Source organism: Sapajus apella, unplaced genomic scaffold, assembly GCF_009761245.1.
Source record: "Sapajus apella isolate SASKATOON/1434 unplaced genomic scaffold, GSC_monkey_1.0 scaffold12, whole genome shotgun sequence".
Classification (NCBI taxonomy): domain Eukaryota; kingdom Metazoa; phylum Chordata; class Mammalia; order Primates; family Cebidae; genus Sapajus; species Sapajus apella.
Genome location: NW_022436952.1, coordinates 6,403,766 through 6,416,032, shown reverse-complemented (window position 1 = coordinate 6,416,032; position 12,267 = coordinate 6,403,766). Strand labels below are relative to the sequence as shown.

The 12,267-nt window shown below is 39.1% G+C and overlaps 1 protein-coding gene across 5 annotated transcripts in view; it reads left to right on the top strand.

The window, feature by feature from the left end:
• The window catches only part of SKAP1 (src kinase associated phosphoprotein 1), a 314,730-nt gene that overhangs the window by 227,761 nt on the left and 74,702 nt on the right, over positions 1–12,267 (top strand). The window lies entirely within an intron of this gene.

Below are 12,267 nucleotides of genomic sequence, written 5' to 3'. Positions count from 1 at the left end.
AAACAAAAAAAAAAAAAAAAAAAAAAAAAAAAAAAAAAAAAAAAAAAAAAAATGTTGATTTCAGGAACTTGGGCAAGAAGGCCTGCATACCAGTCCTTCATTAGGCAAGAGGTAGACTTTTGAATCACATAATTCCAAGAGGAAGCATAACCTTTCAAAAGATAAACCAGCACTTCATTTATTTGAGGCCTCTGTTATGACTCTTGGACCACAGATAACTACTTTCAACAAATGCTCACTCTTCATTAGTGGAAAACACTTTCCTCTAATCACCATGAATTACACAACACCTGGAATTAAGCAGTCTTCTCTTTCCACACTCATTTGCTTTCTTTCCAGTGGGATATTCTAGGTTCATAAGGTGATTACCAATACTTTTTTAGCTGTACGCAGTGTTACTGGTATGGCTAAGACTGCTAGCTAGCCCCCAGTATCCATTCTCCCATTCTTTATTTTTAGATGGGTTCATGGCTCTGCCCGGAACAACTCCCTGCCTCCCTACCTCTGCAGCAACTAGATTTGACCATGTAATTTAAGTTCTGGCTAGTGGAATGTATATGTGATATGCCAACTTTAGGGTCACACACAAGTGTCCTTAAGCAGGTAAGGGGAGGGGTGATGCTTTCTGTGTTGCTTCTTTCCTCCTTCCTGCTGGGTAGAACTAGAGCCAGTTTGGATCATGGTGAACAAATGACATACTTTATAAAGACAGAAAAAGCCTGAAGGGGAAAGGACAAAGGGTTTGAAACGTGGCAGATGATGTAGACCAGCAACAAACTACCAACATCATAGAGGAGCCCCTTGATCTTATCAGGCTCAGCCTGGAAAAATGAATTTATGTGAAAATGAGAGAGTACCAGGAGCTTCCAGGCAGATTACATGCTTATGATCTACATTTAAATACGTTATTAGAGATGTGGAAGAAACTGTGACTACTATAGAAATTGATGAAGAAGGATATGAAGAGATATATAAATAAATGAAACAGAAAATCCAGTGCTGTTTTCCAGGAAGATGTTTTGTCCTGGTTGTCCCTCTGTTGAGAGTTGGCTGAAACACTTTATCCCATATGGAAAATAGGAGACTTTGTACAGTTGCCACTCTAAATGTTCGGGACATTCAAAAGAGAAACCAGCAAACATTTTGATACTAATAAATTCCCCTACTCCTGAAATGAGTTGATTTGCAGATAACTCATAACGTCTATTTAAAAAAAAAAAAATTATAGAGATGGAGTCTCCTTATGTTGCACAGCCTGGTCTCAAACTCCTGGGCTTAAACCATCCTCCCACCTCAGCCTTCCAAAGTGCTAGGATTACAGGCATGAGCCACTGCACCCACCTCAAATAATTCATAACTTCTTAAGCTAAGTGGAATTTTAATTTTTCTCCAAGCCTTCTAATAAATGTGATCACCAAGATGCAAAACTCTTTTTCAGGGGAATAAAAAGAGAGAAGCATGAAGTGCCCTCCCATTCCTGGAGTGCCTCCTCCTAGTCTTTTTATACATGAAGAAGAAATTACCTTCTGCTTTATTAAAGCCTCTATTATTTGGGATTTTCTGTCACACTGGCTAAACTAATCCTAATGATACATCTGGTAAGGACTTCCTTTGGGGGGTAGCTGAGGACAAACTGAGCAGGGTAACACTTGGGAATTGACTATGAAGAATGGAATGGGAAAGATACCACAGTGATGAAATGACTACAAGTGACTTCTTCAGCCATGGAAACTATTAAAGCCAGAGTTATATTAGCACAGATAATAATTTATCTAGTATTTCTTAAATGGTGTGCAGAAGTCCTAACTTTCATAGACTGATTAATGTAGTTTCTTCCAGTCTTGGTAATAATGATCCTCGATAGTTTGTTAAAATTACCATGTGTACAAGTTGTCTTGGCTCTTTTCCAGGTTACCTTTGGTTACTTTGTTGCTTATGGCACTTCTCTTGCCCCTCATGCTTGTTCTGATACTCACTGTCAGGCCATCCACCTAGGGGCCTCCCTGGGCCCACCTCACCAACACCCTCCAGGAAGCCATCAGGATAGTAAGGACCTAACATACAAATTTACTCAGAGACTGTGGTTTCTCGGCCCTAGGTGAGCATCAGAACTACTCATAGAGCTTTGTAAAAATAAACATGCCTCAGCCCCACTCCAGTTAATCCTGAATCAGTATATCTGGGGTGCAGTTTAGGTATCTACATTTTTGAAGAAGTAGACAGGTGATTCTGATGTGCAGCCACAGTTAAAAACCACTGCTCCAAGGTGTTGATGACTGGTAATGGCTCAGTATAATATTGTCAACTACATGCACGTGACCTCATGGATACAAGCCACTGCCTGACATCTATCAGTTATCTACTTCTGCTCAGTGGTCTACCACATAGGTACAGACAGCTTTTGTCTGTACCTTTGTCCCTAAGAGAGCTGAAGCTCTGCGCCTCCTCCTCCCAGTGATCTGTGCTGTACTAGCTTGTTACCACATTGCAGATGAGAATACCTTGATTAATGTGCTACCTCTCCTAGAGGTATTTGTAGTTCAATGGGGAATAATGTTTTCATCTAAGGGAATGGTCCCCAAATGATGGAATTTCAGGAATTATGGAAGTCAGTTGAGAAGATTTTGGAAGAGGGGCTCTTTTCCAGTTCACTTAAACACACACCATTTAAGCAGCACCAATTCTACTTATAAAACAACAACAACAAAACAACTGGGTCTGATTCAGAAGATGTTTTAGACTTCTGAGAGAAAAAGACTCTGTTTCTTCAATTGGCTTCACCTGCTGTTTGAAATCACCCTCCGCCCTCACACTTTCTCTTACCTCTAGAGAACCAGTGCTGTTTGCCCCTAATTCAGCCATAGTTAAATGGCAAGGGAGCTCATGTTAAAAGAGTATATTACACTCTTCAGAATATCCTTTCATACATGGAATCCAATCTTAGAACACAGAGGAGAGTCATTTAGTGATCAATCCCCTATTACAGCACAGGCATAGCCAGTCTAATCAATATTTTCATCTATCTGGCCAGCTTTTACAAACCTGGGGTAATTAAGATTCTACAATGTCTTAGGTAATCCTTAATATTTTGCTGGCTTTTCGTTTTAACTGTTTCTTACTTTTATCCTTTCCTTCCAGACTCTGTAAATACCCACCTAATAGGACTACCATAAAAACTAAATTAAATAGGAGGTTTGAAAGTGTTCTAAAAATTTTTAAAGCTCTACATAAATGTATAATAATGTTTCTGTAATAAGGACTGTATTCTTTGTGTAGCAGTACTTCAAGTTTTTGATGGAAAGAGGAGGGGAAAAGATTGAGATATGGAGAGATTAATGCTAAGGACTGCCATGAGAATTCCTTCTTGTCCACTTATTAACTAAGAGACTTGAGCAAGTCACTTTAATTTCTCCATCAAGAGAAAAATAGTCATTTTTCTTATTACAGAAAATTACTCTTATAGAGATAGTGGTGAGGATTAATGAATCAAGGTATATTAGGAGACTTAAATATCCATAGATTTTGTAAATCCTGCAGAAAGAATCTGGAAGGGAGGTTTAGATGCAGGCCCAAGTCCTAGCTAGACACGGCATCCAGACACTCGCCCTTCAATTCTAGTTACTAGCACACTCCCTCTGCTAAATAGGATAAAAGGAAGAGCTTTTGTTCTTGTCCATTACAAAAACACACTGAGTTGCCTATGGAGATTTTTTTTTTTTTTACTATCAAAGATTGATTGACCCGGAAATAAGGATTTGTAATAAGAGTGTTACCACGGTGGAGGGTGACGCCACAGGCGGGACAGAGCATCTTGGGTCCGCTGGGAGCCTCCGATCCCCGACAGTTTTGCAGAACACTGATATCTATGGACTCTAAAATGGACTTCATTTAAAGAAACCACGGACTATTAATGAGCAAAAACATGAGTCAATATGTATTGTGGCATTCAAATCCTAGCACTTTGGGAGAGCATCAAGTACCACGTTTTTGAAGACTGTGGCCTATCATCATTATGCATTCAAGATTTGGGTTTGAATAACCTCATCAAGACTTAGATCTTCTTCAGAAGCTTCAAGTCTCATCTGCATTAAAGCTCCCCATTGAACCCCCTCACAAAAGTACAAGCTTAAAGGGACTAAAATCCATTAATACATTCCATTTTATATCCCTTCCTCTGACTTCTCTTCAATTTCCTTGGCCTCTAGGGTCTTTCATATTGCTTATGTTCCTTTAGACTAGAGGCAAGGAGACAGTGCTTTCCAAAAAAATATATGTTCTGTGGCCATAAGTTTTCATTGCTAGCAAAGTATAAATTTAGCATGATGAATTTAAAATTAGGTCTTTTATGGCATCCTATAAAAAGTTGAATTAATAGTCCAGGAGCGGTGGCTCACGCCTGTAATCCCAGCACTTTGGGAGGCTAAGTCAGGCAGATCACCTGAGGTCAGGTGTTTGAGACCAGCTTGGCCAACATGGAGAAACCCCATCTCTACTAAAAATAAAAAATTAGCCAGGCGTGGTGATGCATGCCTGTAATCCCAGCTACTTGGGAGGCTGAGGCAGGAGAATCACTTGAACCCCAGAGACAGAGAGGTTACAGTGAGCCGAGATCATGCCACTGCACTCCAGCCTGAATGACAGAGCAAGACTCCGTATCAAAAAAAAAAAAAAAAAGTTGAATTAACAATAAGAAAATGCGGATGAAGCGGTAAAAATATTTTGGGTTAGATTATATTCTCAGAAGCTATGTGGTTTAGAGAAAAGAGCCCCCAACCTAAAAGTTAATGGTTCTTATTCTGTCTGCCTTGAACTAGGTATATGGTAACTGAGAAAGTAACTTAACCTCTCTGAACCTTAATTTCATTATCTATAAAGTGAATCTGATATTTTCTCCACCTGCCTCACAGGTTTGTTGTGAAGATGAAATGAAATGATATACATAAAAAGGCAAATATAAAATGTATAATACAGACATAAGGTCCTGTTACATAGTTGCAAGTCATTTCCTCAGATCTTGGGTGTAGGAAGGCAGGAGATTTAAACTTACTGAAAGCATGTACCATGTCCAGGCTGGATACATGGTAACAAGCTATGTTAATTTTTTTTCTCTGAGTTGAGTCCCTAAAGTACTATCATGGGCTAATTCTAAGAAGGAGCACGACTATATATTCCCCTAAAATTATAGTTTAGCATTGTTAATGCTCTAGAGCAGTTATGGGAGTTATAGGTTGTAACATATTAGTGATTTATGAAACTTTTTTTACTAAAATGTGACCAGCATTTTTTTTTAAATGAAAGAACATAGACTTACATTTTTTTTGTAATGAAAGAACATAGCATTCCACATGGTAAGAGTAAAAATTGTTTTAGTCGGGCCGGGCACGGTGGGCCTGTAATCCCAGCACTTTGGGAGGCCGAGGCGGGTGGATCGCAAGATCAAGAGATCAAGACCATCCTGGTCAACATGGTGAAACCCCATCTCTACTAAAAATACAAAAAATCAGCTGGGCATGGTGGTACGTGCCTGTAATCCCAGCTACTCAGGAGGCTGAGGCAGGAGAATTGCCTGAACCCAGGAGGCGGAGGTTGCGGTGAGCCGAGATCGCACCATTGCACTCCAGCCTGGGTAACAAGAGTGAGACTCTGTCTCAAAAAATAAATAAATAAATAAATAAATAAATAAAATAAAAATAAAATGTACTTTTTTCCTGTGGAAAAAAAAGTGTTATCACATCTTTGTTGGTGTGAACTCTTCACCAGGAATAGGCAAAGAGATACATGAAATATATACAGGACAATGGGCTAAGTGCAGCCTCCACTAATTGTTTATTTTCTTTCCAAGCCGGCAAGAAGCTGTTGGAGTTTCATACTTCATTTTATATACAAATTGAGGTCCTGGGGGAGAGTATCCGTCATGTGAACAGCTCTCCCAGTTACAGGAGAAAACTGAGTAACAATAAAACCCTCAGGGACATCATTTAATATTTCCAGCATTTCACATGAGCTTCTGACACTTGGGTCTTCAAGGGGAAAGCTGATTTATACCTTCAGTCATTAGACAATGTAAAGGTGAGGTCAGGCATAGGCATCCTTCATCCCTTTCCCTGGTGCTCACAGGTCCCTTGGGCAAGGTGGAATCAAAGCATTTCAAATGGTAGAGGTCACAGGAGTGACATCGTAAGAGGTAAGAGAGCACAGCCTCCTTCCTCTACCAGTGGGTCTGACGCCCATATATCTTCATATTGCCATTGTTTCCGCTTGAAAAATTACATGCAGTTGGTTTTACTTTTCCTTCCCTTCCTATTCTGAAAACATGATTTCCACTCCCAACCTAAAGTATAATTTATGTCAAGACTAATGATTATGTGTTTCTGATTATTTTTTAAAAAGGTGAAACCTTTAACATAAATGCAAGACAACAGGTGTCCTGTTTTATAGCCTTATACCTTTCCAACCCTATAAATTAAAATCATGTCTGTGCTGTCTCTGTATTTGCACTGATCTGAAGTCCCTCTAGGACATTCTAGGAATTCTGTGCTTTCTGGCACAAAACCTCCCACGTGGTAGGTTCCAGATAAATTTTTCTTGACTTGATTTTATCTACAGGTGCTTGATCAAATTCTGATCATGCCCAGTAATACAACAATATTTTGTAAATTACAACCCAAATTTATACCCTGGGATTCTGACCCCAAATTTTATAATGTGATTTCATACCTTTTATTACTTAGGAAATAAAGTAGCTCTCCAGTGGAAAGAGACCTCCTGTTTTTGTGGGTCCCCTTACAATGCAGAAAGCGCTTAAGCAAATTAGACGTATGGTATAAAGTACAATATTAGAATTGCAAATGAGTCTTAAAATTGCATAAAGACTACAGATTATTAAAATATTCCTAGGACAATATCTAATTCAAATATATATGACTTTATGTAAGTGGTTTTTTTTTTTTTTTTTGAGACAGAGTCTCCCTCTGTTGCCCACACTGGAGTGCAGTGGCGCAATCTCGGCTCACTGCAACCTCCACCTCCAAGGCTCAAGCAATTCTCATGCCTCAGCCTCCTGAGTAGCTGGAATTACAGGCATACATCACCACACCCAGCTAATTTTTGTATTTTTAGTAGAAATGGTTTCTCCATGTTGGCCAGAACTCCTGGTCTTGAACTCCAGGCCTCAAGTAATCTGCTTGTCTCAGCCTCCAAGGTGCTAGGATTATAGGCGTGAGCCACCATGCCCAACCTGCTCAAGTGTTTTTAATAGCATTATTTCTCTTGATTCAACACTGGTTTCTTCTTTTCTTCTTTCTTTTCTGGATTCCTTTGCCACATACCTTAATACCAAGCTCAGGAATTTTGTGTAATCAGCCACTCAGAATGGACATCATTATATAAATATGGAGACAGCTTTACTTTTAAAATAGTTGAAAAACTATTTTTTAAATTTTCTAGTTATTTTTATTTGTATCAGAATAATGTATGCATATAGTTCTTAAAAATCAAATAGGGCCCGGCGTGGTGGCTCACGCCTGTAATCCCAGCACTTTAGGAGACCAAGGCAGGCAGATCACAAGGTCAGGAGTTAGATACCAGCCTGGCCAATATGGTGAAACCCCGTCTCTACTAAAAATCCAAAAAACTAGCTGCCTGTAGTCCCAGCTACTCGGGAGGCTGAGGCAGAAGAATTGCTTGAACCCAGGAGGTGGAGGTTGCAGTGAACCCAGATCGCACCACTGTACTCCAGCCTGGGCAATAGAAGGAGACTCCATGTCAAAAATAAAATAAAATAAAATAAAATAAAATAAAATAAATCCAGGCACAGTGGTGTGTACCTGTAGTCCCTTAGGAGGCTAAAGTGGGAAGATTACTTGAGTCCAGGAATTTGAATCCAGTCTGAGCCACATAGCAAGACCCCATTTCCAAAAATTTTTTTAAAGATCTAATAATACTACAAGCAGTCACGCTGGAGTTCTGCTTTCCAGAGGCAAACCCTTTCCATTTTTTAGAAATTAACTTTTTCATCCATTCTGATGTATACCTTCCATACTTCTAAATAATATGATTATACAGCTATTTTTTTTAGTTTATCAATTTCAACATTATCTGTTGATTTTCTATTATGGTAAAGGAGGATTTAGCATTCCTATTCCATCCCAGCCATCAATTCCTTGTTCTTCATCTTTCCAGTGTGGTTATATCATAATTTTTAGTTAATCAATATTTATTGTTTACACATTTAACTACATAAATGTTATTTACTGTCAACCCTTATAAAATTGTATAATTAAATTGTATTTATTTTTTATACCAAAGGGTGTAAAAAATATACCTCCTTATTTTTTACCCAAGAGGACTGGGTTCATAGAGCTTCCAGATAGCTAACCAGGTGGAGGCTCCTGGAGCGGTAATACAGCCAGGGAGGGCATGGAAGCTCTACACCCCTTCCCTCATACCTTGCCCTATGTATCTCTTCACCTATGTCCTTTGTAATATCCTTTATAATAAACCAGTAAATGTAAAAGAAAATTCTTGTTTTTCCTAGAGTTGGCAAATGCCTTGACTTTTTTCATTTGCATAGTTTTCTAAGTCACCATCCCTAATTCTTTCCAAACTTGGCAGAATTGTAATTTTCCACATGGTCAAACACACCAGATGATCCATCAGTTCCATTTGTGCCTCTAGTCTCTCCTGGAGATCTCCATCCTCCTACCCACTCTGGGCTGGCTGCTCTCAGACCTCCTGCATAGCTGTTCACCCTGGGACTTCCCTTTATCCCTTTCCTTCATCAGAGCACCACTTTCTGGACCCAATGTCACCTTCTTTCTTGGTGGACTCCCTATTTAGGTGGAGCACATATTGTGGTGGCATCCTGAGAAAGGATGCCTGGAAGGTCAGTTTCTTGAGACTTTGAATGTCTGAAAATCACTGTATTCTACTTTTACACTTGAATGTTACTTTGGGTGTGAGAATACTAATGGAAATCATTTTCCCTTAGAACTTGGAAAGTTTTGCTTCATTGGCTTCCAGCTTTCATTGTTGGTGTGGAGAACTTCAGTGCCATCCTGATTCTTGATTCTTTGTATGACTTGTATTTGCCCCCGATTCAGAAGATTTTAAGATCTTCTTTATATGAATTCTGTTCTGAAATATCACTCTCATCACCAAGGTGCGAGTCCCTTTCCCTTCATGTGCTGGGTGTATGGAGGACCATTTCAATCAAAAAATTCCTATCATTTTGAAAAATTTTATTATTTCTTTGATAATTTCCTTTCCTCCGTTTCTATGTTCTAATAGTTTTTATCTTTTCTGGTTTCCTTTTCTTGATCTTTTTGCTCTATTTAAGATTTCCTCGGCCAGGCGCAGTAGCTCACACCTGTAATTCCAGCACTTTGGGAGGCCGAGGCAGGTGGATTGCTCAAGCCCAGGAGTTCTAGACCAGCCTGAGCAACATGGCTAAATCCCGTCTCTACCAAAAAATGCAAAAATTAGCCGGGCATGGTAGCACGTGCCTGTAGTTTCAGCTACTCAGGAGGCTGAGCTGGGAGGATTGCTTATGCCTGAAAAGTAGAAACTCAAATAAGCCAAGATCAAGCCAAGATCAAGAAGTCCCCAAGTTCCATTCAATGTCTGGTACTAACTATCCCTGTGAACCTCATACAGCCCAGGCACCTGTCTCTTCTCTGGTAATGCCAAAGATCAGATCCCATTTTAAGGCAGAATATCCTGGAAAACTCCCAGGTATAATGGCTCCATTTAGTAGTATAGTTACTGTAGCCATTCTTAGTTAGCAGAGTGGGGTTCCTAAAACTCATGAAATTTGAGCTGAGAAAAGTAGAATTAAAGCATTGTTCATCTTGACTGTATAGTTAGGATGGTAACATACATTAGATAAAATATGTAGCATGGTACAGCAAAAAAAAAAAAAAAAAAAAAAAAAAAACCTGAGTTTATGTCTTGGTTCTTCTTCTTCCCAACTATGTAAGCCTGTTTCAGCTTCGGAAGGCTAGACTGATGAGATCTTTCTGTCTGAATGAAGGAGATCAGAATTAAGGAGGTGTCATACATGAAAGCATTTTATAAACACTAAATAAAGTGTTATCCAAATGTAAAATATTACTATTATTGTGTTACCATTGTAACTACCTGATCAGAGAAGCTTGAATTTCATGCTGCCTCTCCTATCTGCTTTGTAACACCTAGGCAACTCCACAATTAGAAGTGGCTATCCAAAAGACACTTTAGTTCTTTTTTTCCTTGAAAACAAATGAATCTGGAACCAATCTACCTTAGCCATCCAATATGTACAGCCTCTTTTGTTCATGAACAATCTTAAGGTAATAAACTTCTCTGCCCCTGTGACAGAGAAAAATGTTAGAAGGAAATGGGTTTCCATCTCAGGCTTCCAAGGTCCTATACCAAACAATAATAAGGGAAAAATTATTCAGCTAAATGCACCTGACATGCATTGGCATCCAATATGCCACCCTCCTCACCAGGCATTATTACTTATATACCTGCCTGCGAGGAGGGCTGCTCGGAAGAGCTACTCTGCTTTTGTCAGACATACATTTTAGAGACTTTTAAATAAACTTATATAGCAATACCAAGCTGCATGTCTTCTAAACTTTGCTATTTCATCCGTCTATACCAAGTGCCGTGAAGCAGAATGGATGTGCCTTCAGCTTTCTACAGTCCTGGAAAATGAGCCAGTCCACTTAACAATAAATGGTGGTTGGTTCAAACACACATGACTGGTCTAGTGAAGAAGAAAAGAAAGTTGAGCTTAATGAAGTCCAGTGTCTGTGTCCCTGTGCACAGACAGGAAAGGACGAGTGTTTTATAACTGTTTATTGGAGTTAATGGTAATAAATTCCTCACTTGTGATGCATTAACTTTAATGTTTTCATTACTTGGTGATTTAGGTTTTCCCTTTTCACATTGTAAATCATGTTGTCCCAGTAGCAGAGCAGGTCGAGTGCCTGCCATAATGTTCATAATGTTCAGTGGGGAAAGAAATGTTCTCTTTCTCTCTCCTGCATGGTCTGACAAAAGATGCTTTGCCTCATCCTGATTTGCTACTTGCTAAATAAGCAATAAAGACAGACAGACAAACAGATGCATCCAACCACAGTGTAGCAGAATGTGGCAGAGCCTAGGTTAGCTCCAAGGTAAATATAGGTCTCTATAGTAACTTTCCAAATGTGTTTGGTACTGAAGTTTTTTCGTTTTCTTTTTTTCCCGTTTGCTGAGTGTGAGCCCCTAGTTAATGAGCTGTGCAAATAGATATTGAGATTTAGTGTTTTTATTTTACAATTACAGACTTGGTGATTTGATTGGAAAATTTTGGGTTTAGAAACATCACCTTCATTTTCTCCTCCTAATTCTTTTTCCTTGCAAAGTTTGACTTCAAACTTGCTTGAGTTTTGTCAGATGAAACAGAAGAAACTAGAAAGATTTAAATCTAGAATTTGTAACATCTTTTTTAAGGGAGGTTGATTTTTGCCTTACAGGTAACTTATCATAGCCAACATCATTTTTCTGTCTTTGAGCTGGTGCTTCTGCACAGAGACACCCATGGAGCTGTCTGGGGGTGAGGTTTGGCTTGGGAGTGGCCCTTTGTCCAGGAGGTAATACATATCAGATCAAAGCCACATTGTTAAGATCACTGCTTTCCCATCAAGTTCTTCCTGACGGGGTGTGAGAGTTCTCATTAGATCACCCACCCTGAAATACCCCCAGAGAATCACGATAATTAGTTCCTGAGTCTTCTTTTTTATTTTCTGCTGTGTTTGCTTTTAAAGTTTTCTCAATGCAGTACTCTGATGATATCTCAATGTCTTTTACTAGAGAGACATGGAGAAGGCAAAATTATTATCATCTGATCCCTCCTTACATCTTTTGCTTTGGATAGTAACTCAAATAGAGACGTCAGGAGTCTGTCATACTAATCTCCATGTAGCCTTCACCATTAACAATATTAAATGCTCTGACACACATAGGATGTTTGCTCACAGGATGCAAACCAATGTACATGTGAAAGTCCAAAAATAAAATGCCATTTCTCCAGGAGAGAAAAGAACAAGACTGAAGAAACACTGTCAGTGGCCAAATTCCCAGCCACTCAAAGTCTATAGCTCAGAAGTTACTATCGATAGCTATTTCTTAAAGAGTAATCGGTTATTCATTTGGCTCAGTCTTTTGCCTGTTTATGGCTTCTTCTGAACCCTATTCTGGAGATAGATAAAAGTCCAAGGCAAACAGAATTGGTATGCT